This window comes from Vanessa atalanta, chromosome 25, assembly GCF_905147765.1.
Source record: "Vanessa atalanta chromosome 25, ilVanAtal1.2, whole genome shotgun sequence".
Classification (NCBI taxonomy): Eukaryota; Metazoa; Arthropoda; class Insecta; order Lepidoptera; family Nymphalidae; genus Vanessa; species Vanessa atalanta.
Window position 1 is genome coordinate 5839527 of NC_061895.1, and position 25850 is coordinate 5865376.

The 25850-nt window shown below is 31.6% G+C and overlaps 1 protein-coding gene across 3 annotated transcripts in view; it reads right to left on the reverse strand.

Annotated features, from left to right (window-relative positions):
* The window catches only part of LOC125073813 (plasma membrane calcium-transporting ATPase 2), a 167750-nt gene that overhangs the window by 104648 nt on the left and 37252 nt on the right, over positions 1–25850 (reverse strand). For all 3 annotated transcript variants that reach the window (XM_047684885.1, XM_047684884.1, XM_047684881.1), the window contains exon 2: positions 14878–15328. The gene's annotated coding sequence lies outside the window, so the exon portion shown is untranslated. The remainder of the gene's footprint in view (positions 1–14877; positions 15329–25850) is intronic.

Below are 25850 nucleotides of genomic sequence, written 5' to 3' on the forward strand. Positions count from 1 at the left end.
ATTTTGTATTAAGTATTATTAATTATGATATTGTAATTAATTTTTTAATTACAATATCATAATTAAATTATTAATTTTGCTATATAGCTTAAATATTGCTGTACTCAATACACCGTTGTATTGAGTACAGCAATGAGCGTGAGTCCAATAATAAAATACGTATTGTATGCATAAAACATAAACATTTTAAAGTCTATGTGAAATTGTATTTTTATATAAAATTACAGTTTTACATTATAACGAATCTAACTAACGTAATATAATATATTTTTTTATGTTTTCATGCGAGATTCAATGCAGCCAACATAAAGGACGTATATAATTGGTGAGTTTTGAAAGAAATATTTCCGAATGGAAACGTAAAATTAAGCCTTTTTATAAAACAGCGTATGATGTACTCATTCTTTCTCTTATTTATACGTTAAGATTTCAAAAGAAAAATGGGTTTTCTGCTGTGTTAATAAAGTGTGATATGTTTTTTTTTTTATTTTTCCTTTTAATTAAGATACAAAATATAAGTACATGTTTAAAAAATAGTTGGATATTGACAGTGTTACAAAATTACAACAATATTTATGAAATTAGTTTTCAATAAATACTTTCTGTGGATCGTATTTTTTTTTAAACTCCATTTGCCTTTGTTACCTTTCATATACCATGTGAAACAAAATCTATATTTTAATAAAATTAATTTAATAAAATGTAGGTACATTAGCTAAGTAGCGAGCGACTTTGGATGCATGCATTCAATAAATAAAGTTCGAATGTCAGTTTATTAATTATAACTTTTACATTCAACCGTTCGAAACAGTTGTGTCTCAATCTTGTTTTATTTATGTGGTGGTAGGAATTTTCATCCTGCCTTGTCACAATCGGAATTAAAGTCGGAACATATTTTTTTAGTCCTAAATGTTAACGTAGAACCCTGTAATGTCTTGTCTTCTCTTTGTCTGTCCCAGAATACATACAAAAGCAATTTTGGTAATATCTTAAACGGGAGAAGTTCCTTCTTGGAGTCAATTATTATAACATTAAATTTGTTAATATGTAAAAAGAAATAATTTGAATACAAAAAATAAAATAGGAAGTTATGCAATCTTTTTGGTAAATAGTTGGTCTTGGAATTTAATGTAAATAATTAAATACATATACGATACCTACCGATTTCATAGTTCATCTGAGATCTTGCAAGAGGCGGATAGTATAATTTACTGTACACCTATATATTAGATACTAGCTGTGCCCGCAACTTCGAGCGCGTTGTTTGAATATTGTGGCGCGATTTTATTTTGATTCTATATATAATTCTAAAATAAAAGTAGTCTAAGTTACTCCTTATTACAACTGCTATCTGCCAGTGAAAGTCCCGTCGAAATCGGTTCAGCCGTTCCAGAGCCATTAGCCGGAACAAACAGACGGACAGACAGACAGACAAAAATAGTAAAAATGTTATTTTTGTATATGTACCGTGTATATATACAAAATTCATTTAGTAAAAATGGGATATTTTAATATTACAAACAGACACTCCAATTTTATTATATGTATAGATGTAGGAAAGAAAACCGAAAGTAAATTAATAAACAAAAAAGCGTGCTTTGCACTAGTCGCATAATATCGGACATCTCACGTTGTAATAAGCAATATTAAAATTATATACTCTCCATAGTGTGTTGTTCCCATCTAAGGGCTAATTCTATCAACGCACGCGCGCTTCCCCGGTTTACTGTTACACACTTCCGTCCCTTTTCACGAAATCACGCCCACGGATTGCAGGAAAGCCGGAGGAAAGGTGTTACACATCAATAATTACCTACTTTCTAGTTCTATATAAAATTTTACTAAAGTTGCCGTTTTCTTTTGTTTTAATAGTTTCGTCCTTGCCATATTGACATGAACACCGATGAATTTATTACTTTGACAATTAAATATTTCCTATAGATTATTGTCAAGATGTATATTATTAGATACTTTAATCTGCGTCATTCGTTTTGCACCACTCGACTCTTAGAGATTAGATAATAATAACACGGCCTAGTATATTACTTAATATATATTTAAAAGTAAATAACCTATTAAAACAATTATTAAGCTTTCGTTAGTGTTTTTTTTTAGCTCCACAGATATGTTGTCCGCGCTTTTGCGTCTTATCTTTAATTTGTATTTGTTTTTTTTTTATTTGCTTGCATGTTTTTATTACCAGACAGCATAATTTTTAACCTTATTTCGTAGTTGTTGCCATATAGATGTCTGTTTAGACCTACTAAATGTTAAACAATAAAATTATATTCTCAAAATCAATTGTTATATGCATGTTGTCTTTGACTTTAATTTTGATTTTTGAACCAATAAACAAACTATTAAGTTCAAATAATTGATATAATTGTAATTTATACTCTGTGGTAAAATATTATACAAACTATATCTTGTTTATCTTTACATGTAACACTTCAACGAATTATCGGGTGAAATAATGAAAATAATCTTGTAATAATGTTCAGTGTCATTTGCGTCAATTTTAAGAAAGAAAAAAAATAAGTATTACAATGATCGATAATAATAGTAATCCTGGATCAGTTGATAACTTTATTCAGTGTTCTGACGCATTTGATCGGTTTTGACGCACTTCTTCGACTTTGATAACTTGATAAGCATTTCAGTAGTGCCGCATTGTCGTTACACTTAAAATTAGTGACTTGTTTAGATATGAGATAACTGTTCAAACGTATTCGTATTATCTTTATGAGGTGTTGGTGATGTTTCGATATTTGTTTAAGCTCTCTTGTGGACGTGAGAGGTTACCGGATTGCAGCAAAATTTATTTCGAAATATGATTTAAAAATAGAACGAAACGAATTCTGCTTAATTAAGTTTACTTTTTCGAAACATTAAAAATTACTTTTATAATCTATTTTAGTAGTTTATTTAAAAATATATGAAAGTCGACGTATCTACAGTGTATTTATTATAAAAAAATATTTAATGTCCTCTATGAATGAATAGGTTAGATAAAATTATAAAATTTTAAATATATTATTAAACGAGATATTCGTTAATAATAATTCAAAGCATTATAAATTATAAATGTTGCATTACTTTAATTTATAAATAGAGTAAGTACTTTTCGAAACGATGGAAATATTATTATAGTAGATATATTTTGATACTGAAAACAACATATTTATAATATATTTTATACAAAATGATTTAACAAGTTAACTATGAATTAAAAAATGCAAATTCACGTTTTTGGACGAACGTGTTATTGTATTTGATTATTATTACTTTTTTCATTAAACTTGTTATTAAGAGGTTATATGATAGCATTTTGTTGCTATTTATAATTTAATAAATTATAAGTATCCTTATGCAATATTTTTGCATTTCAATATTTGATGCAATAAGTATTTTTTTTATAATTCCATTGACAAATCTAAACGTTGTATCGTTCCCACGATACACAATCGACCAACTGCAACTATGGCATAGTATGTAATTGCTCCGTAATGGACAATTTATTTTTTACGTTATTAGGTACAGTTTATGAGGACAAAACATAATCAGTTACTTTTGGACTCGTGATTTGATACAGACTGTTACTTTTACTTATTACTTTAACACGATTATTATTGTTATTTAACAATGTTTATGTTAAACGAAACGTATTGTTTTTGCTTTGAAAATTACATAAATAACGGAATGAATTAATGTTGGAGCTCATTTTTATATAAATATATCTCGATCGATATCGCCGTCGAGTTGAATGCTACTTACCTACATAGTAACCTTGTTCTGTTGTTTTCTTTCGCGGAATACGTTAATATTATTCCATCGTAAGTGTGGAATACACTTTCATCCGTCTGTCATTACACTCATTTGTTTTACAGTCGATCTGAAAGCTGATCAACACAGTTCTGACTCAGCCTTTAATCAACGATAGCAACTATTCGTATTGTGTTGATTGTAGAACATTTCTGATTAATAAGAAAACGAAATTAAGGAATTTGTTGGAAGAATTATATAGTGTTTAGGATTTTCTCAATAGAATAGACTAGAGTTTAAATAAATACAATATTCATTTTTTTAGCTAAAGTTACCGATTACTAGAGTTGTATGTACTCTATTTATGTTTAACATAAAAACTTTGACATATCATCAGTTCTAAGTTTGATAATATGTTTGTTTGTATGCATGTATACGCAATTACGTAGCATCACACAGTTTTTTTTAAAGAATATTTACAATGCCCCAAATTAATTAAGAAATTACTAATATACCTATTTACCCCTGCTTTTAAGCTTAACACTTATTTTAGGAGTGGGTACGACAATAGCGACTTTTACATCGCCAGGCGGCCCGTAAACTATCAAATCGTAATTAGATAATTATTATATTATTTATAATAGTTTATAATATTTACTTATTGTCTATGAAAAAATGTTTAATTTAAACTCATTAATGTAACAGTCACTAACCGAATCATTAGGAAAGATTAAGTTCATTGTCAATATTACAATGATGTTTAAATGGTATTAGTATCGTAATTATTCGTATTGTAATTCGTAATAGGTACGAGTAGTAATCTATGTTGTTAGTAGGTATTGCGTTAAAAGGACTATATCTATATCTATTCTACGGACAATATTTTAGAAAAGAATTAATATTTAAATTAACTTTATAGCCATGAATCTTGAGCCTTGTTTACAGATTGGACACCTAGAGCGAATTAACTTGAATACCTATAAACTAGTACATGTACTTACTTGATGAGTTTCATTCGCTTTCTCATCAATTTATTTATATAAGAACTTAATAAATCCATTGAGAAAAGTGTATTGTGAAATAAAATAAATCGCTTTCAAGTAAAATGTGCTAAGATTTTATTACTATGTACCATCTACTTTATATAAATTATTGTATTTGTCGATGGTTGAAGTTGAAAGCAACCTCAGCGGCCCGGCGACGGTGACGTCATCACAGGCGCGCGCATCTGATCGATCCTACTCGCACTTTCTATCGCTGTAGCGCTGATACGTAAAAGCTAACCAAAACCCTCCAACACTTGAAGCGCTGTAAAGAAAATTTTCGACAAAAGCGGTATTTTCAAATTAGAGGAAATCGATATTTTAATTTCGACTGTATCCTTAACGCCATTAGGTACAAAATCATTTGTTTTCCTCATGAGTAGCGCTATTTCAAACGATTACGCTTACGAATTACAAACGATGTATAATTTACTAGAGTGATGTAATTAATGAACTTGCGGTGGATTTGAGTGAAAAATAAATATGACTATACTACTAAGTATAATGGTTACATAAATATATTAGGTACTTAGTTATTAAAATAGAATATTATATATTAAATATCAAAACTACGTCTAGTTTTAAGCATAAATTATACAAAAAATGGCGGATTTGAAATAAATAACAGACAAATATTTAGATTTATTGAGCTGTGTTACAGTCTTTACAGTGTAAGAGACTCTTGAATTCACAAATAAATTTTTATTTAGCAATAAAATTATACATTTACGTTTTCAAAATATCGATATAATTTTATAAATTATTAATGTAATGTTTAAATGAAGGATTCATGTATATATATTTAAAATGCAGCATTTTCGCTGTCAGAACTCATGTTACGACAAAATGTTTTCGCGCTTTATGAAAATTCAATATGGCGGACAAGACGACGAACCTTCTGTGTTAATTAGGTTAGAAAAAATTATGAATATTTTATATATATACTTACAATTGTAATGTAATGCATAGCATTTTTTATATCATAATTATTAATTTGTTGAAATACTAAACTGGACAGAATTAAGTTATATTTTTTCTTTCTCTTATGTGTTTTCATTTAATTCTATTTTGTTGACGAATTTACCTATTTGATATTTAAATAGTTTCCATCTTGCGACTAGCGGAAACTTAAAATGAATTCAGGCCGGGATTCGTATTAGTTATTTTGATGATAAGTATTAATGGATATTTTATTCTAAATACAATATAAAAAAGAGGATTTGACGATTCATGAAGTAAATATTTGTTTCAACAGATTTTTTTAAATGATATGAAACCTTTTTAGTTTTTAAATGACTGTTGGCGTTTTTCATTTTGACACTTTTGTGAAATTGTAAAGATTTTATCGTACTATTAGAACGTTTTAACAAATTAATCTAAGTATTTTTTTTTACCTACGTACGAAAGAAATTTGACTGCCCGTTTAAAAATTACGAATATTTAATTATACTTTGAAATGTCGGTTAATATTCTTTACAAGATCAAGATCCCACATACTTCCCACTTCCACGTGGGGGAAACGCGTAACGCGTGTTTCCAGCGGGAAAAAAAAAGGTACTTCAATAGTAAAAGACAGAAGTGTCTAAAAGTTAGCGTGTTGTTGCAACTCCAGCTTTCTATTTAAATAAAGTAATATGAATTTGTACACATTTGTAAAAGCGTTATTAAAATGTTGAATATCTACAACGCAGTAACAATAAACTTTGAATATAATAACGGTCACACTTCCCCTTAGTCACCCATTGACCTGGATACCAAACAATTCAGTTACAACAAAACGCTAACTTTTTCTTTTTTTTATATGTATTTGTCACCCCTTACAAATCTTAACCGTGTTAAAGTGCCTACGATTAATTTATATTACAGTTAAGCAAATAAAATTTTAATAAACAAACAATATGTAACAAAAAATAAATTATTTAAAAACGTATGGTTTTAAATAAAGAAGTTCTCATCAAAGGATGAATATGCGTGCGTCTCATTCAGAATCGTCAATAATATATATGTAATGTAAACAATGTTTCAACCACTCAGTATGTATATTAAAAATAGTTTTAAAAACTAATAAAACAGGCGAAGGAATAAAATTTACTTACATCAGAAGATGGTACGTAGGCAAACTAATATTTTAATTTTAATTTTTTATCCTGGCAATATTTTTCGGGATACTAAGAAAAAAAAATTGTATTGTCATTGGTCAATTAAACGAATGTGTGTGTAAATCACATACATGCATACATTTTAAAGCGTTTTAACGAAGCGGTTATTATTATAAATATATAAGTACCTATTTAAAAAAAATGTTGAACCAAAACGATAAGTATTTTATAATCGCACATATAAACGGTCTTCATAATGGTATATTCTATTTCAATGGCAGGAGGAGCTGAGATAATCAAACCTTAATTTTGAGCATTACGATTTTTCTAAATAATGGCTCTTCTACAGACTTTTCTTTATTAATATATACATTTGTATTTATAATACAACACTATTCAACTTAACATTTCATAGCCACTTAAATAATACGTCCAAAGTTCCGATAACAACTTCGCCAACATTCGAAACGTAATTTTTTCAAGAATCTTATAATAATTATCGTAAAGATTATTCAAGACCTGGAATTATACCACGTTATTTCAATGTCAAAGCTGCTTGTCTTAACTCGAACTGTGATTGGAACAGGCTATAGTTAATAGCGTCGTCTGTTTGTAGTTTTGTTGATAGGGGAATACGGTACAGTCCCAAGGTCCGAACTCCCGAAGTGATTAGGTAATTAACCGACAAGCGATGTCAAATCAGGCTTAATGAGAGTTAGCCAATGTAATTATAGGAACAAGGAACGATGTATTTGATCAATGCCAATGAATCACAGAATGTCTCATTGCTTTGAGATATCCGCTACTCCTAAAATATTTACATATGTACTTATTTACATGCGATATATAATATAAAGTGCTTAGATGTTTCACGTAAAATAATATTTTCTTATAAACATAGAAATTATTTTGGTTGATGTGAAATTAAAATGGCGATAAAGCACTCATTGTTGTTGTATATATGTTTATATATAGATACTTGTAAAAAAATAAATAATTATACTTATACAGTATAAAACCAGCCTTCCTAGGAGTAATTTGGAAATCTATAATATATTTAAAATGATACTAGCCGTCCCGTTTTCTGAAGTTTCGAACACGAGATAAATTATTATAAGCAATTAATATGGCTTGATACACCAACCTTCAATGAAATTCTAACGTATTCGCCCATCTTGTATCTTGTTATATAACGAATCTTTTTTTTAATCTCTTTCTTGATGTCTTCGCTGTCGTACAAAATCGAAATTACGACACAATAGGGAAAATCGTGTACAATGCTTCCCACCATTATAAAATTGTTTCGCAAGTCTTTTTAATATTTGCTTACAAATTTCAGAAGTATTTGTTAATACAATTTTGTACGCAGATTATGTCATTGATGGGAAGATTGCTGCTTGGCTGGTTCGTATTTTGCCCAGAGGATCGGATCGGAATCGCGATCCAACGAAGAAATTCTGCTAGCATTCTTGCCACCGTTCCACGTCCGGTCATGATGTGTACAGTAACTATTTTGAATTTTTATTTGAATACAATTAAGGCCTTAATGTATTTTTTTTATATAAATAAAAGTAACAATTGATGTTTATTGAGGGAATGTTAATTGTATTAACAATATATATATATTTTTTTAATCTATTTTTTTTTTGGGACTTTTTAGCGACAAAGCTAAATGTCACTCCCATCGTTCCCATAGTAACAATTCCATCACCAACAACAATAAGAAAAAACTATTAATCACAACTTATTTTAACTTAAGCTGGTAAATCATTTTTGCTATATCTGAGCCGGGTATAGACAGTGCGCTTTGAAAAACGCCAACTTCCCATAAATTTACATTAAAACAACAATATATTATTCAGTTATTCTTTAACGTTTCTGAAGAATTCTGTAGAATCTGTTAATGTTATAACATTATAAATTTATGTTATTACCTTTACAATAACGTTTAGTCTTAGACACCTAAAAATATACAAGGAACACAAAATTTTAAACCGCTTTGAAAAGTTTTTATTATTGCTCGTTTTAAAATTTTAAGATTGCAATAAATTTATTACACAACATATAACCTTACTTGAAATATTTATATGTTAAACTATCAATAAAACAAAACGCCTTATAAGAGTATTGAAAAAAGATAGTATAAAGCCCAGAACCAGTATGGAACGCCCTTATCATAAAGCCCTTACTTTGTGAAATGTTATCAGATCATCGCCAGCTCCTCAGCCGCGCTCTTTAATTTTAAGAGCTTGTAGTAGCGAGATAAACTCTACGAAGCAAGAAAGACCTTCGGTAAAATAGTTTTTGTTTTAATTCTTTTTTGCACGATGCTTTTAACAAGTTTCTTTTTACTTATAAAGAACACTTTCCTAAGATTCTGATTTAGGTAACTTAACGGAACTTTATACGTACGACAGTAGACGTCAGAGTCGGATTTAAAGGTCTGGAGGGCCTGGGACCAACAGAGGAATGGAGACCCTAGTAATTATGTTATGAATTAATTCGAATATTTTAATTTCAATCAGTAAGCTATAATATATTTACGTTTAAAACAGTAATTAGTAACATTATTATAATTTGATTATATCTAGATTTGTTAACTCGTCGGAATTTCTGTTGTGGGGCCCCCTCTCATGTGGAGGCCTCAAGGCAGTTGCCCCGGTTGCCCTCCCCTAAATCCGGCCGCTAGACGTACCTATATAGTTTATAAAAATATTTTGATGTTATTAGTTGAAATATTGATGTAGGAAAATTACTGAAATTTTATTTCTTGATTCAAAACAACTACAGCACGTGTTTAACGTCGAAATAACAATAAAGACTTCGTTTATTTTGAACATAAACATTTCCGTAAGTAAATAAATATTAACTTCATAAAAAAATAATAAAATAGAATAAGTGTATATAAATTCACAAGGTTATCGACCTCGTTCAGCTAAAGCTTGTAAAGATCAAAGTGGTGACGTTCTCAGCGTGATTATCGTTGAACAATTTAATCGGTAATAAAACTGTTGTAGACATACCCTAATCTCACAAGTACGTCCGGGGTACACGGCCCACACAGAGCACATAATGCCTGTACTACACTTTCGTGCCCTCTAATACACGACGGAAAAAGATAATTAAAAAAACGGAAATGTATATTTTTACAGAAACTTTTAAATAAATAACATACTAGCTTTTTCAGAAAACAAAACTCTAACCGTATAACTGACCACTGGTCATCATAATCAGCCTGTATCAGTCCACCGCTGGACATAGGCCTCCCCCAAGGACCACTTGTCATAAGATATCTAATTTAATACATTTGTAATAGTGTGATCGTACAACTCCTGTACAATAACCTATGACTTCACTTTTTTTTATTTTTATACGTAGACGGACGGGAAAATGCGTCACCTGATGTTAAGCAGTCACCACCTTCTACAGTCATCGATGCTGTTAAAAATATTAATCATTCAGTGCATTACACCAAGCTCGTACGTGATACAAGCAAGCTTATGCTTGTAGCTACACTGGCTCACCTTTAAAACCGGAATATAACAATAATAAGTATTGCTGTGTGGCGGTAGAATATCTTAATGGGTGGTACCTACCAGAGGTTTGCACTAAGCCCTAGCAAGTGATTAATTTAATCGATTATATCAAATATCTATCTATCGTCTTTAAACACAAAATACTGATCCATAACAAAAAGAGGAATCACGTAAAACTTCACTCTTTCCAAAGAATCGGGGCACATTGTTCTTTATGCCCTGGTTCAAGTTATAAAAGTTTCATTAAAATTGGAAAAACATTTTTAATCACTATTTAGGCTAGTTAAGGTCTTGTTTTAGTTCAAATATAGAATTATTTATATTGTATATTAATGTAAAAAAAGCTACTATACAATTCATGACTGCTAGTATAATTTCCTAATTGAGTCGCAATTACGATTATTTGAGCGAAAAACGAATCAAACACTGAAGACCGAGTCACCAATATGGGCAAGGTTAATATATATTAAGATTTTTTTAAAACAATTATATTGTATACAAAACTAATCATTATTTAAGAAGCATTAGTCAATTGTTACTGGAATGCTATGATAAGAATATTTTCTGTTTTAACATTTCAGTATTAGCGAATTATGTCGCTTTTATCTTTCCGCTTTTCGCTCATACTTTAAGCCCTAACCTTATTGTTTGACGTTCCTTTGATTTATAGCTGCAACCTCGCCTTTATTTCAGTTCTCTGAAAGTCATCACAATTCTTTACGATCGCCTCGATTTTGTTTGTATGTATCGTACGCGTGGGTTAATTTGGACGGTTACGAATCGAAGTATTATTATATTATGTAAGAGCAAATTCGCATGTTGAGTTTTGTCGTTATTGGAACGAAGTCCTTTACGCGGCCCACAGTATAGTGAACGAGCGGAAATCGTCACATAAAGAAAAGGCGTTATGCCGCGACCTTTTTCTCTCTTTCTCATTTTCTCTATCTCATTGTATTGTATGTATATGGTTTTAAAAATATTGCTTAAACTTGTTTATTGTTATTGTTTCAATTAACATTCAAAGATCTTTGGTTATCATTGAGATCTTGCCCACATTTAGGCCTTGGCCGTGAAGAGAACAAAATACTAGAAAGACTTATGTTGTTTTCTTTGGTTCGGTAAAGTGAACAACAACCACAACGGCTGTTTACCTTAATTGTTCTTGAATATTTATATTTAAAGCATGAAAACTCCACGCTTTTTATTATATATGTAAACATATATAGGTACTTAGATATTTAGGATTTAATAGATAGAACTAATTTTGTTTTTTGTCGCATGTAAATGTAATATACAATTCTAAATTAAATGAGCTAGTCAAAAGCTGTCATACTAAGATACATGTATGTAATTCAAAATTTTAAAATCGGGGTGTATTTTAGTGGATCGCTTAATAGCCTAAACTTGAGAATCAATAAAAAATTTAATGTACCATATTGCGGCAATCATGGAAATCTATTAAACCCACATTAAAACGTTACGATACCTCTTAGATTACTGATATTATAGCTATACGTATTTTTATTTTCATAAAAAAGTAACGGCTAATGCCCACTGCTGGTCTAAGGCTCTCCGCTTGACGACAAGATTATACCACCAGAGAATGAGATAAATTGTACGCTCAAACGAAACACTTGTTCAGTCAATCATCGATCAAGACTTACAAAGTTTAATATTTCTTATAACTAAATGACAGTTCTGTACAAAGATCAATATTTCGTATCGCTGTATTCCGGCTCACAGAGTGAGTAAGCCGGTTACAGATACGGGACAAAACATGTAGATATAGCTTTATAATTGCTCGGCAGCATTCTAAATAATAGCAAAAAAGTATTTAATAAAAGATGTAACCTGTAGCAATACAATACATGAATAAAAATTATATACCTTACAATTATTAATGGATTTCATTTCGGACATTTAGATATATATTATATTTAGGTACTTCTGTATCAATAAAAGTTTTCCTACCCCTTTTAACTCCTATAATTGTGAAAGAGAGAGCGTTATTTAAAATCTCTCAAATTAAATTTAGAATTTATGCAGAATACAATGTTCCATCTGAATACTTCGGATATATTAATTACCACACGTGTGTGCACTACACACACAAAACCGCATTAGCTCAAAGTTATGAAAAAGGTCTAAAACTTATGGTTTATATCTATTATATATATATTAGGTTGCTATTTAGTGGAGGTTTTGGTCCTGCAGTGGAAAATACACGCTTTGCTTTTTCGTGTAACTCATTACAGATTTACGAGACACAGAGCTTTTATACTTTTATCGCGCCCAAAGACAAAAATTATGTACATATACTTCTAGGTTATGGAAAATGTTTAAGCAGCATACTCTGTGGTCACTGCGCTGGCGTGCTTTATCTATACAATCGGATGTCAATGTCAAGAATATCTTTATCAGTTTGGGAGATCGATGAAAGTTTTTCCTAAAATAAGTTATGTTGCTAAGCTAATACTTGTCTAAAATTAGATTTGGATGGATATATTCATGTTAAAGTTTGCTTTTTTGAAGATAATTCGATCTTCATTCTCGAAATATAGGTTTAAGTATGAATTACATGGAAATAAAACACATCCAAATTTTAAATCTATCACAATAAAAGACATAACGTTTTCATTAATTTTCAAAAATCTACTAAAAAATATATATATATAAAACTTTAAACATAAGATGCAGCGCGTTTTGAGGAAAGATTTAGTATTTATTTATTCTACTTGGTGGTAGAACTTTGTGCAAGCCCGTCTGGGTCGGTACCACCCACTCATCGGATATTCTACCGCCAAACAGCAGTACTCAGTGAAGGGTGAGTAAGTCAGAGTAACTACAGGTACAAGGGACGTAACATCTTGGTTTTCAAGGTTGGTGGCGCATTGGTGATGTAAGGAATGATTAATATTTCTTACAACACCATTCTACGGTTAGTCTACGGGCGGTGATGACCGCTTACCATCAGGTGGCCCATTTGCTCGTCCGCCTACCGTTATCATAAAAAAAAAACATGGCGAACAACCTCTGTCGATGGTTTGCTTGTCTTACATAACATGGTAGTTGGTTGACTTATTATACTTGAACAGAAGTCCATTTAGGTATGTGTTTTAGTAGTTAAAGGTTTACAGTAAAGTGAACTGGCAGAAATCGTCACGTAAGGAAAAAACGTGAAGATTTCGTGTCGTTCTCTTATACAGTTTCATATAATACTATTTTAATTTATTTTTAGTCATTGTTTACTCCCCCGGGATTCCAATATCATGTTTTTCATTTAATTATTCTCGAACGTTTTAATTCATTTAAATTCGCCTGTTATTTAATACATATATCGAAATTCATTTCAACCGTTCCACGACTGACGACACCTCTGCTTTTTTATACACATTTTTTGTCACTCGCAACTAGATGGCGCTGCAGCACATCTTTACCGTTCAACCGATCGCCGAGACCGATGCATATAAAAAGCGAGTATCTAGTTATAGTCGAGGTTATAGAATAAAAATTGAAATACAAAGGTAAAAAAAAAAAACAAATTACACCAAACAAGCTTATTTTAAGTTAAATATAAAAGTGTTTATTTAAAAAATGAAACTCGAAAGGCTTATATCGAAATATCCAAAATCCGATTTAAGCTGTACATCAGATTGAATAAATCACGTTAATAAAAATATTTTTCAATACGTCCAGTTTACGTCAAGTGTGAAATTACCAAGGATAGACATTGAAATTGATGAACGGGACTGACCTAGATATCATATTGGGTTGCGAGTGACCGAGATGGATGAGTGCATTACTGCATTATGATAAACCAATTTTAATAGGTCGTTTTTGGTCATGAATACATTTAAATATTATAATACGTATACAAACAATACTATTGCGGTTCTTGGTCGTTCTCCTTGATAAATTTCCAGTTTGAAATTAGTAGTTTTACCTTTAATTAACTGTAATTTTACGATTCAAAGTGCATCGAGATCGTGCGTTTGTCATTGTTTGTGGTATTAGATTTGGACGAAGATGTCAAGCTGGGAGTTGCAAATTTCCAATTCTAAATATTTCAGTGATAATGCATTTAAGGATACTTAAATGAACTTGTTATTGATTAGTTTGAGTATTCGAGTAATTGATAAAACAAGGATAAAGCACGTCATGGTTTGAGTTACCAAGATCATAAATATCATTTTATTTTCTTCCGTAGATACCGTCTCATGAGCCGTGATTCTGACGTCGGTGTTAATTGGTAATCATTCACGATTGCGATCCTGATAAAATCTATGTCTACAAATACCTGGTTGGATATAAGATCAAGTCTGACTGTAATTTAGTATTAAAGATGACTTTTTTAACAGCAATAAAGTCGTAATTAACAATATTTTGTGAACATTTTTGGCATTATGTTAAATTTTTATATACAATGATATTTCTTACCTTGTCGGTTTCGTCAGACCAGCGTATAATGCTGTATCTCTGGTACCCCTCCGATGCGTCGCCGCTGCCGCCGGCGCATCACACAAACCAACCTCACAGAAACACACCCCACGGTCCAACTCTTAATTATTTCAATTCCTAAGACACCTACGCTTAATGGCAGTGTTAACTATACAGCAAAACACATTTTGATAAATAAATTTAAGGCAAGTCCATTACAAATAAAGCACCCAAATGTCCTCCTAGGAAGTCCGATAGACTGTTAGGCGAATTAGGAATACGATTGGCTGGTTCTTGTCCGTCCCTGTTGCGCTATTACCTATATTCGAGATGTTCATGTGTTTTAATACGCGGCGAAGCACGCGCTCTGCACTCGCTCTGATCCATATAAGGCGTTTAAATGGTTAGGTTTGATCGTCGGTCACTTCTACATGAACCGCGGCGTGTTAATCTGAAACAATAGAAGATAATCTTTTATATAAAAGGCTTCAAAGTCTTGTGTGCTAGTAAGATTTTAAGATACAACTATTGGATATATTCTAAAGTGGAAATTTCGATTTAGATATGGTCAAGTAAATGGAAATTATCAATTGCGCTTTTTCGTTTTATATCTAAAGGGTTGTAAATGTCACTTTATGATAAGAGGTCGCCTCCTGTATTGTCAGAAATTATGACCTGAACGATTTTGATCATGTCGACCATTTTCGATGGAGACTCACAAACTGCCCAAGAGATATTGCGCACAAGGGTATACTTTATGTTCTCAGTATTCTCACAGACAGGTGGACAACGAAGTGATCTTATAAGGGTTCCTTGTTTCCCTTAGTGGTTAACCCTAAAAATTACCAGAATTTTCTAAGCGTTAGTAGGTTCAGGATTTATGGATTTAATAAGAATGCAGCTGAAAGTACACAGAAGATTATTTGATATTGTTATTCATTGGATGGAAACAACCGAATAATTTACTTGTAATAGCAAGACTGTTGTTGTTCCATGGTCTTCATAATTTTTTATGGGAATTTAATGGAATGGCTAAACTATACGAGGATTTCTGGTAAATTATGTTTGTTTTTATAATATCTATGAGAATAAGGGTTGAGATTGCCAAGTGGTTAGAATGCGTGCATCTTAACAGATGAATGTAGCAGAGTGGTGGAGTAGGCTCCTAACCTTCTCCTAATAAGTGAGAGGACATATACAGGCTGTTGCCATAGCAGCCTAAAGGGTTGTTATATTAAATATTATTATTTACAGTAAGCTTATGCTAAACTATATAGGGTAAAAGGTTTCAATAGTAATTTGTATTTTATTTTATTGCAGTCCACTTTTTAGTATATAATGAATTTTCGTGGTAATTTCACTAACATTACTATGAATCAATAAGTCAATAAATAATTCATTCAAATAGGCTTCTAGAAGCACCTTAGAAATTAATTTGAATTTTACTTCGCGATATAAATTATATCGAAAGTAATTCAGTTGGTACTATATTGCGAGGGCTATATTACACAGGTGTGTTTATTTTGTATAGCTAGTTATCGCCCGCAGCTTCGCTAGAACACGGCATGAAAATATAATTATATAATATTGAATTTGCGAGCTATTTATTCTCGATGTCGGTCTTCGTTAAAGATCCACTTGATAACTATACTAAGCCATTCCTGTGGCTCTATTACGTTTATAGCATAGCAACTGTTGTTATCAAATATTTGTTGCATTCAATAAATCAGTATTATGCTATCGCATAGGTCCAGGTTACTGATTTATAAATTTATTTATTTGATTTGATATCAATCAACAGTTGCTATGCTATAACTGTAATAGCACCTCTGATGCTGACTGACCGTATCACTCACACTAATGTACAAGTATGTCAAAAATGTATTTTAATTTTTTTTTTTCTAAAAATCGAACGTGTTCGAGGAATATCACAAGCAATGCAACACAGGGTTTTTGGCAGTGAGGCAACGCAAATACACGAGTTCTATTAATGAAGTGAACGACCTGGAAGGAAGAGAGATTTAAATAAATAAATATTGGACAACATCACATACATTACTCTGACCCCAATGTAAGTAGCTAAAGCACTTGTGTTATAGAACATCAGAAGTAACGACAGTACCACAAACATTCACACCCAAGACTACGTAGAAAACTAATGAACTTTTTCTACAGCGACTAGGCCGGAAATCGAACCCGGGACCTCGGAGTGGCGAACCCATGAAAACCGGTGTACACACTATTCGACCATGGAGGTCGTCAATATTTCGTTTGTGTGTATAAGTTAGTGTTTGACCCATCTGGTCGTACATATTTCCTTAGGTATACATAGAATTCATGATGACTAAATCCTTTATAGAATTCAGTCTTATCTACACTACGTGATTTTTGTGAGGCGGTTGTGTGTTATGTGTCATTTTTCCACTCATCGTGGCGTCAAAGCGAAAAGATACCGGAGTCTAGTTGGAATACAAAACGGTATAGTCGAGCAAAGTCTAAGACGAAATCCTTATACGCTATACAGGTAAACCTTGTTTATTGAATGTCGGAGGTTCGGAAAGTATCGGGAAAAATCTGCGTAAAAAACTTACTATATTTTTACATTTCGTAGAGCCGAGCAAGATTTTTGTTTCATTTCGAACATGTTAATTAATATTATCAAGTAATTTGTTTTCATGGGTACGCCACACCCGGGACGGGTTCGATTCCCGGCCGAGTCGATGTAGAAAAAGTTCATTAGTTTTCTATGTTGTCTTGGGTCTGAGTGTTTGTGGTACCGTCGTTACTTCTGATGTTCCATAACACAAGTGCTTTAGCTACTTACATTGGGATCAGAGTAATGTATGTGATGTTGTCCAATATTTATTTATTTATTTATATTTATAAAAAAAAAGTCGTTACCGTTTACGTTTATAAGATTAAAATATTTTCAATTCAAGTATATTCATCGCAAATTCACTTTTGAATCGTTATGTTACAGTGTTGAATTAAATGTGAATCTACCCCCGATTCGAAAAGTAGATACCACCGAGAAGACACGGCAAGAAACTCAATAGTTGTTCTCTTCCACCATTTGAATTACTGAGTATCTTAGTAAAGAACAATTAAATGTATGTATATCCTGCTTCGAACTTAACAAATACTAAGTCTATACTTTTTTTATATTTAATATAATCTTGTATTGAATCTATGTATACTAGTAAATATCAGTCTACAAACGCGTTTTAAATTTTTATTACTTTAAATAAATAACAGTGATTTTAAGGCATTTTGGTATAAAAACCCTATTATAATACCTGTAGAATCATTCATTTATTTATTATTAAGTACCTGTCTAATAAGAAACAAACCAAACTATTGTTACGAGACTAGCCCTAGCCTCCAATACGGTGCTACGTCATAGGATATCATAATTAATAATATCATTAATAATGTCACATTATTATTATTATTACATATTATTACAATTATTATTGTAATTAATTGATCAATAATTTGTACAACTTTAGTTGATATTATTTTATAACATTTAATACTGGCATGTAACACTATTTCTTATTTTAAAAGTGATTGAGCTGTCATAAGGAAAACAATTGGATGATTGGGGCATTGTAAAAAATATAGAGAGAGATTGAAACATCATGGTACAACATAATTTTATTTTGCCATCCCGAATTACTGAAATTACACTATATTAAAGTTTTTGCCGACTGATAAGGACAACAGATGATAATTTTATATGTGCATTGTGCATGTGTGCGATCGTATGTAATTATCTATGTGTGATAAACAGCATTCAACGAGCGAAGCCGCGGGTTCAGATACTATTATATATATGTGTATGAAAATTGTGAGCCAAAAACGAGATTGCAACTTTGCTCATCAATCTTGCACGCACCACTTAACATCGCCGAGTTAGTATAATTAAGAAAATACTTAGCTTAATTTGGCTTATCGTATATTATGATAATATTTTTAGTACCTATATTAATTAATAAAAAATAATTAAAAGAATTTATCCTCTTTTAAATCGGATGTGCATCCAAAACTTTTTAAACGATACTGAACCTTTAATAAAATTTAACTTTAATAAAATTGAATATATACTGTGCATGTGCAATTTTATTTTATTAAACGATGGATGGATTGTGTGAAAGACGATATGGTTAGAAAGAATGTTACTTGTGAGATGACGTCCGACAGAGAAGTATGGAAGAAGAAGACATGCTGCGCCGACCCCAAGTAAAATTGGGATAAGGGCAGGAGGATGATGATATTTTATATAATAATAGATCTATTCCCTTCCGAACTTTCACGCGAAATTATTATTTTGCAATAAATATAATTTAATTTGTTTTGCGGACATTACTTTAAATCGTCTCACGCACACTAAGACTTGGTGGTAGGGCTTTGTGCAAGCCCGTCTGGGTAGGTAACACCCACTCATCAGATATTCTACCGCCAAACAGTAGTACTTAGTATTGTTGTTTTTCGGTTTGAAGGGTGAGTGAGCCAGTGCAACTACAGGTACAAGGGACGTAATATCTTAGTTCCCAAGGTTGGTGGCGCATTTTTGATGGTAAGGTATGGTTAATATTTCTTATAACGCCATTATCTATGGGCGGTGGTGACCACTTACCATCAGGTGACCCGCTTGCTAGTACGCCTACCGATATCATAAAAAAAAAATAAGACATAATTTAAGAACGAGCGTCATACGCTCATACTAATGTGCGCCGATATTAATTTGACGTGAAGGGCCTCGCCTTTATAAATGAATAGATCTATAGTGGTAATCCCGAATTAATATCATTTTAAAATTATTTTGCTATAAAACTTATATTTAAAAAAAAAAATGTATTCTAAATTTGAATTTCAAAATGAAGAAAACGTTATTGAGGGTAGGTGTAAATAATAACTCACTAACAAGTTAAGTTGATAAACGAGTAACTTTAAATAACAGCAAAACATTGTTGATATAACATTTGTCCTGCCTTACTTTAAGTAACTAAGTATATTACTTTAACTTTATTTACAGGTGCAGTTGAATAAGATTTTATAATGTACCTCCTCCTAGAGGTGAAATGGCGCAGTGTCGCTTTCTATACACGTCAGTTGTAACCAACTAACTGGAGTTCAATCCCGGGCTAGATCTTTTTTAATATTTTTTTATGTTACAAATTGGATTTTATATCTCATTTGAAAGTGTTATTACGTAAATACTAAATACAAATTTATATTTAAAAAAATGATAAGGCGTGGGAAATATAATATATTTTTATAGAAATAAAATTATTGAAAACCCAAAATAAAAATCACTCGAACAAATATACACTTCGTATAATTTTAACTAACTTTAAAAAAATATTCCCATTGTAAGTTATAAATTTTAACTTCTGACTGATAAACTTAACTAAAAGTTTACAGTGGTCAATTGACTCACAGTTCTAAATCACGCTATCAAAGTTTTTAAGTCATTTTACAACTTAACTAATATTTTGCATTGCTTTAGTGGGTGGTCCATTTCTACGCAGTAAGCCAGTACATCGAGGGGCTGGTCCGAGTCCTCGACGCCTTGTAACTGCCAACACTATCTCTTACTATATGTGTTCGTAACCATCCAAATTTAAAAAAAAAACCTGGCACTTGACCGTTTAGAGATGCTCTCAACACCACTGATGTAGAAACCATGATCACTTTTTTAATATATATATTTTTTCTGTTTTATTTTTCTAAATTAATTGTTACCCAAGCATTTGCATATTCTGCTTACGTAATTTGCATTTAAAAGTTTGATTTAATCTCGAGATTTAGTTATCATAGTTGACATTAAATTTTTAATTAATGAATATTATTCTTAAATTTAACGATTATAAAAAAAAAAAAAAACAATCTGTAATATAATTGTTTATTGGAAGTCATTGTAATACGGTCATTTAAATTACGACCTTATTTTATGAGCCGGAAGTTATTATTTCAAACGTCGCCGATGGATCGTAAAATGCTGATTATTTACACAATAATAATGAATACACATATCCAGTAAGTGAGTGAGTTATATTGGTCGTGGTGAGGCGCCAGGGATATAGACATTGCAAAAAAATCAATGATTTTTTTTTTTTTTGCTTGAAGTGTTCGAATGTAAGTGCAAATCCGAGCTTTTGTCTGGGACGAGGAAAAAAATGAGGAAAACAGCGTAATCCAAGATGGCAGTTTTAACTACGTTTTTTGCAAGTATCTCTTAAAGTGTGCATTGTGTGAAAAAAATTATAGCAACGTTGGTAGAAAATTAAATTATCCCGTTGATTTAAAACTGTTTTCTATCTCAGCTGTAGTTGTAGATCTTTTAAGGTGAGTCCCGTGAATAATTCAACTTGCTAGTTTCGTTATGCATTACGATAAAACAACGAAGAAAATGTTAATTATTCAGTTAATATTAAAATTAACTAAGATGTCCAAAAAACATGTTGATTACCAGGACTTCATATATTAGGTTTGATATAAAATAAATCATTTGATTTACGGTACCTGATAACATGACGTACTAAATAATACCATCGATACGACTACCCGTACCATTAATATTTTACTACGAATACTAATCAAATTCATCAATATAGATATAGAAACACGAATGTTTCTTTGTTTGTCTCACACGAGTTCGTTTACGCAGAAAATAAAAAAAAAAAAAAAAGTAACCAGATTCAGTTTCCGAGTCTGATTTAAAGGTCTTTTATTTAAAGGATTTTACAGTTGTTTTACTTGCATGAAAAAAAAAAAATTTAAATATATATATAAAAATGTTTACAAAAACTCCCTGTTTTTGGGGGGCTTGAACCCAGAATCTTGAGATTAGCGACCGACCAACGAAGCAGTCAAATCTCGTTATTATAGTTCCGCAGTAAACGTTAGACTATGAACGCCGAAAGGTCAAGCAAACTCGAATTACATTTGAATGAATTCGAGAAGATTTCGCTATAGAATGCACAGAGGTTTCTTGCATACTGAGGGAGTTTAATATATAATTCCTTATTCAAATCCTTGTTTGTTTCTATGATAAAAGATACAGCTTTAGACGATAATACCTGAACTAACAACTTAAATACGTTCAAACAATAAAATTAATAAATGTTAATAAAATTTAATAACAAAAATCCGATTTAAAATCTTAAATGGTTTTCACGTTTTAATTTTGAATGTTTTTTACGATTTTAAACGTTTCTTAAAATTATGATTGGTTTGTATTAAGCGATTGTAAATGTTTTGTTAGGGTTTTGATCGTTTTATATTTAAAAAAAACTTATGCTTTTTTCTAACATTGCTTATCCAAAGTCCGTTTGTTAATTTATTCGGGTAAAATTTTGCATACTGATGAGTCTATGGAGTTAAAATTTTGAAGCATGTTCGGTTATTTCCAGAGATAATAATGCATTTTTATGGTAAGCATGACCTGATTGGCCAGATGTAGGAATATTTCAGAGATAGCATAGACAAAAGAAATACATAAAAAAATATATTTTAAAAGTGATTTTAGTAAATTGTTATATGATTATTTTTAGTATTGTTTCTATTAAATGATTTGAAGTTAATTATTTAGTTGCAATAATCCATCACATTTATATATAGATATAGAAGTCAAGTTAAGATAAAGCGAGAAATAAAAATAAATATTCCGTCAACAACTTATTCCTCGGCGTGTCTGTCGAGTGACTTGATCTGACGTCACCGGGGCCACGCCTACGAGCCAAGCTACGATCAAACCTTTCTGTAATATTATAAAATCTAAGAAAATTTTCATGATCATTTTAAAATTGCTTTTGTACATACATATTCTATTGTGTGTAGTATTTGAACGATTATAAGAATGAATATTTTATTAAATAGCAGCGTAAGAAAATGTCGAGTAAATTACTTTGTGGTACGGCTACCAACCGCTCTTCAAATATTCTACCGCGAAACAGTAGTACTTGGTATTGTTGTACGGTTTGCAGTGTGAGTGAAGATTTGGTCCCAACCGTAATGGCGCATTGGCGATGTAGGAATTTTTAATATTTCTAACAGCGGCAATTTAGGGGCGTTGGTGATCACTTACCATCAGGTAGTCTCTTTGCCTATAATACATTTAAAAAAGGCCTAGATAGTAAAATGTTTGGCATTTACGCAAATATTCGGATAAATAATAAAATAAAGGTGTGCTCACACCTGGTACATGTGATGTAATAAAATAATTATGACAAAAAAAATCGTTTGTGTATTTGTTGTAATGTATTTTAGTTCCATGTTTGTAATCACAACGATTCTTCAAATATTACCAATCTCGAATGTCTGGGTTCATCTACCCTACTATATTTATAAGATATAAATATCCCTTGGAGTGTTTGGAGTTAGTCATTTATGAAGTAATTGAAACGTCAGCTAAATGCTTTAGATTAAGTTTTAAATATAATTAATGCAGGAACCAAGGCGAGCTTATCACTCACTCACCGGTTGAGCCATGTTACCTAATTTCCAAAATTTAAGAAAAGAAATTATCGAGAAAAAAAATGAAAGGACACACGCATCTTTCGGATGATATTGTGTCACATTGACATTTACAACCCGCACTAGAATAGCATATAGATATATGTTCTAAACTTTCTCCCGAAGAGGTGAGTAGGCCACGGCCCAGTAGTGATACACACTAGCTATTTAGCTAGTGAAAAATAAAACTTTTACAAGTATGGAAAATATTACACAGGAGGTCGAGAGGTGTGTTCTGACGTCACTAAGGCACCTCACTCGAAACAAGTGTTACAAGCACCGTCATAATTACGAGGTTAATTAAAAAAATACAGCGTAAAGTATAAACCGCGTTAAGTGGTGTTTATTGTCATGCACGACTGGTTACGTAAAAAAAATTAAAACATAAATATGTATAATATAAAAGAGAAATTAAAATCTAAAAGATTTTTGACGTTTAACATCTTTTTTCTTGCTTTCCTGCGACCAGCGGGATTGATTTCATGAGAAGGGACGGAAGTGTGAAACGCGAAGCCGGCGGTCGTGCGCTGTTTGGTTTGACCAATCAGCGCGCGCGGCAAAGCTCGCACAGCTTTGACTGTCAGATAGTATCAACCCATTTATAAAGAGACAAAACGGGAATGTTGCTTAATACCAAGACGCCACTGGTTACATCTGTACTGTAAGTTTCGCTGTTCTTTTTGTTTCATTAATCCTAGATGCGTCTATTCTACGTGGAGTTCAGAGAAATGCATCGATTCGAGTCGAAATTATTTTTATTGCGTTTCGTTCGTAAATATTTGTCTTTATTATATATTATACTTTTCTATGTTTTCTATAAGCAGGCCTTTGGTAAAAATATATCCGGACTGTATAATTGTTTTTTTTTTAAAGAATATTCAATACCGAAAATAATTTAGGAATTACCAATAGTCCTTCTTTCCTACTTATTTACTTCCTTTTAAGCTTATCAATTGTGTTATCAGTGAGGACCAAAATTTTTTTTACGATGCTAGGCGGTCCTTAAGCGATTGAGCTTAAATTACTTAAATAAAAAGTAACTTTGACTTACTTGAAGTTCAAGCGCAAAGAAACCACGCTTCATTCCCATTAATCAATTAAAATCCTCAATAAGCGAATTGTTTGGATGTAAATTATTGCGGTACCTTACCTTACCTAATAAAATTTCATTCATTTGTCATTACGAGTCATATCACGTCCCTCGCAGGGTTACTTTAACGTCATTGAGGTGTCTTACTAAGCGGCTGGATGCTCTGTAATATTTTATATATGTACTAGCCACCTGTACCGGCTTCGTTCGGGTAAAATGGTTATGTCATTTTACATATATTTGTATCGGTTTACGTGGCGCGCGTCAGTAATGAGCCGAGATGGCCCAGTGGTTAGTACGCGTATATCTTAACTGATGATTGGGGGTTTAAAACCACAAGTTGTAAGCACCATTGATTTTTCATGTGCTTAATTTGTGTTTATAATCTCGTGCTCGGCGGTGAAAGAAAACAGTGAGGAAACCTACATCAGGAAGTGCCTAACTTCATCGAAATTCTGCCACATGGGAATTCGCCAACCCGCATAAGAGCAGCGTGGTGGATATGCTCCTAACCTTCTCAAAGAGAGAGGAGGCCTTTGCCCAGCTGTGGGAAATTTATAGGCTGTTCATGTGTGTGTACAGTGTACGTCAGTAAAGCTCCCAATAAAGTCCACATGTTTTTTTCCGACATCTTTAATAATAATTATCGTCATATTTTAGCCTATTAACACAATCATTTATTTAATTATGCACCTCAACCGTCCTCACAAAAAAGCCTGGCTATTGGTGAAATTTGTATGAAAATCCATCCGATAGTTTTTGCGGATATCGCATGCAGAAAGACACAGAAAATAAAGTGGATATAAGTATTTAAGTGAAACAGTGTTGTATTGTAAATAAAGATACGCTTATCAAAAACACCTAGTAGATCATCATATAGCAGAATTAGTAACAAATCGCATGGAGTATGTTAATATTAGATTTATTCATCTTAACTCTTTCTATACATGCTATATAGCTCCGTTTGGCTTACATTTACAGTCGTTGTTTTGACTTAATATTTTTATTATTATAACTATTCATCTGATGAAGTCAAATTCACAACCGTGTACAATAAATAATTGCGCAACCAAGATGGCCGTTTGAAGTCTAGCTCTCCGAATCATACACGCATGTAAAATAATAATCGATAAATCTGCTTTATTTAATGTAAATTTAAAAGCTATATATGTGCAGCCAGTAAATATTGTACTACGTTGGCTACGCATTCAAGCAGGTAGTATTAACCTGGAAATTTATGTAGCTCCGAAACCGTAACCGAAACCGATATAATTTATTACAATTTCACTTTTGCACATTATACTTAAAGATAATAACTAGGTTTTTTTTTCTGTAATCATACCTAATACTAAATAATTGATTG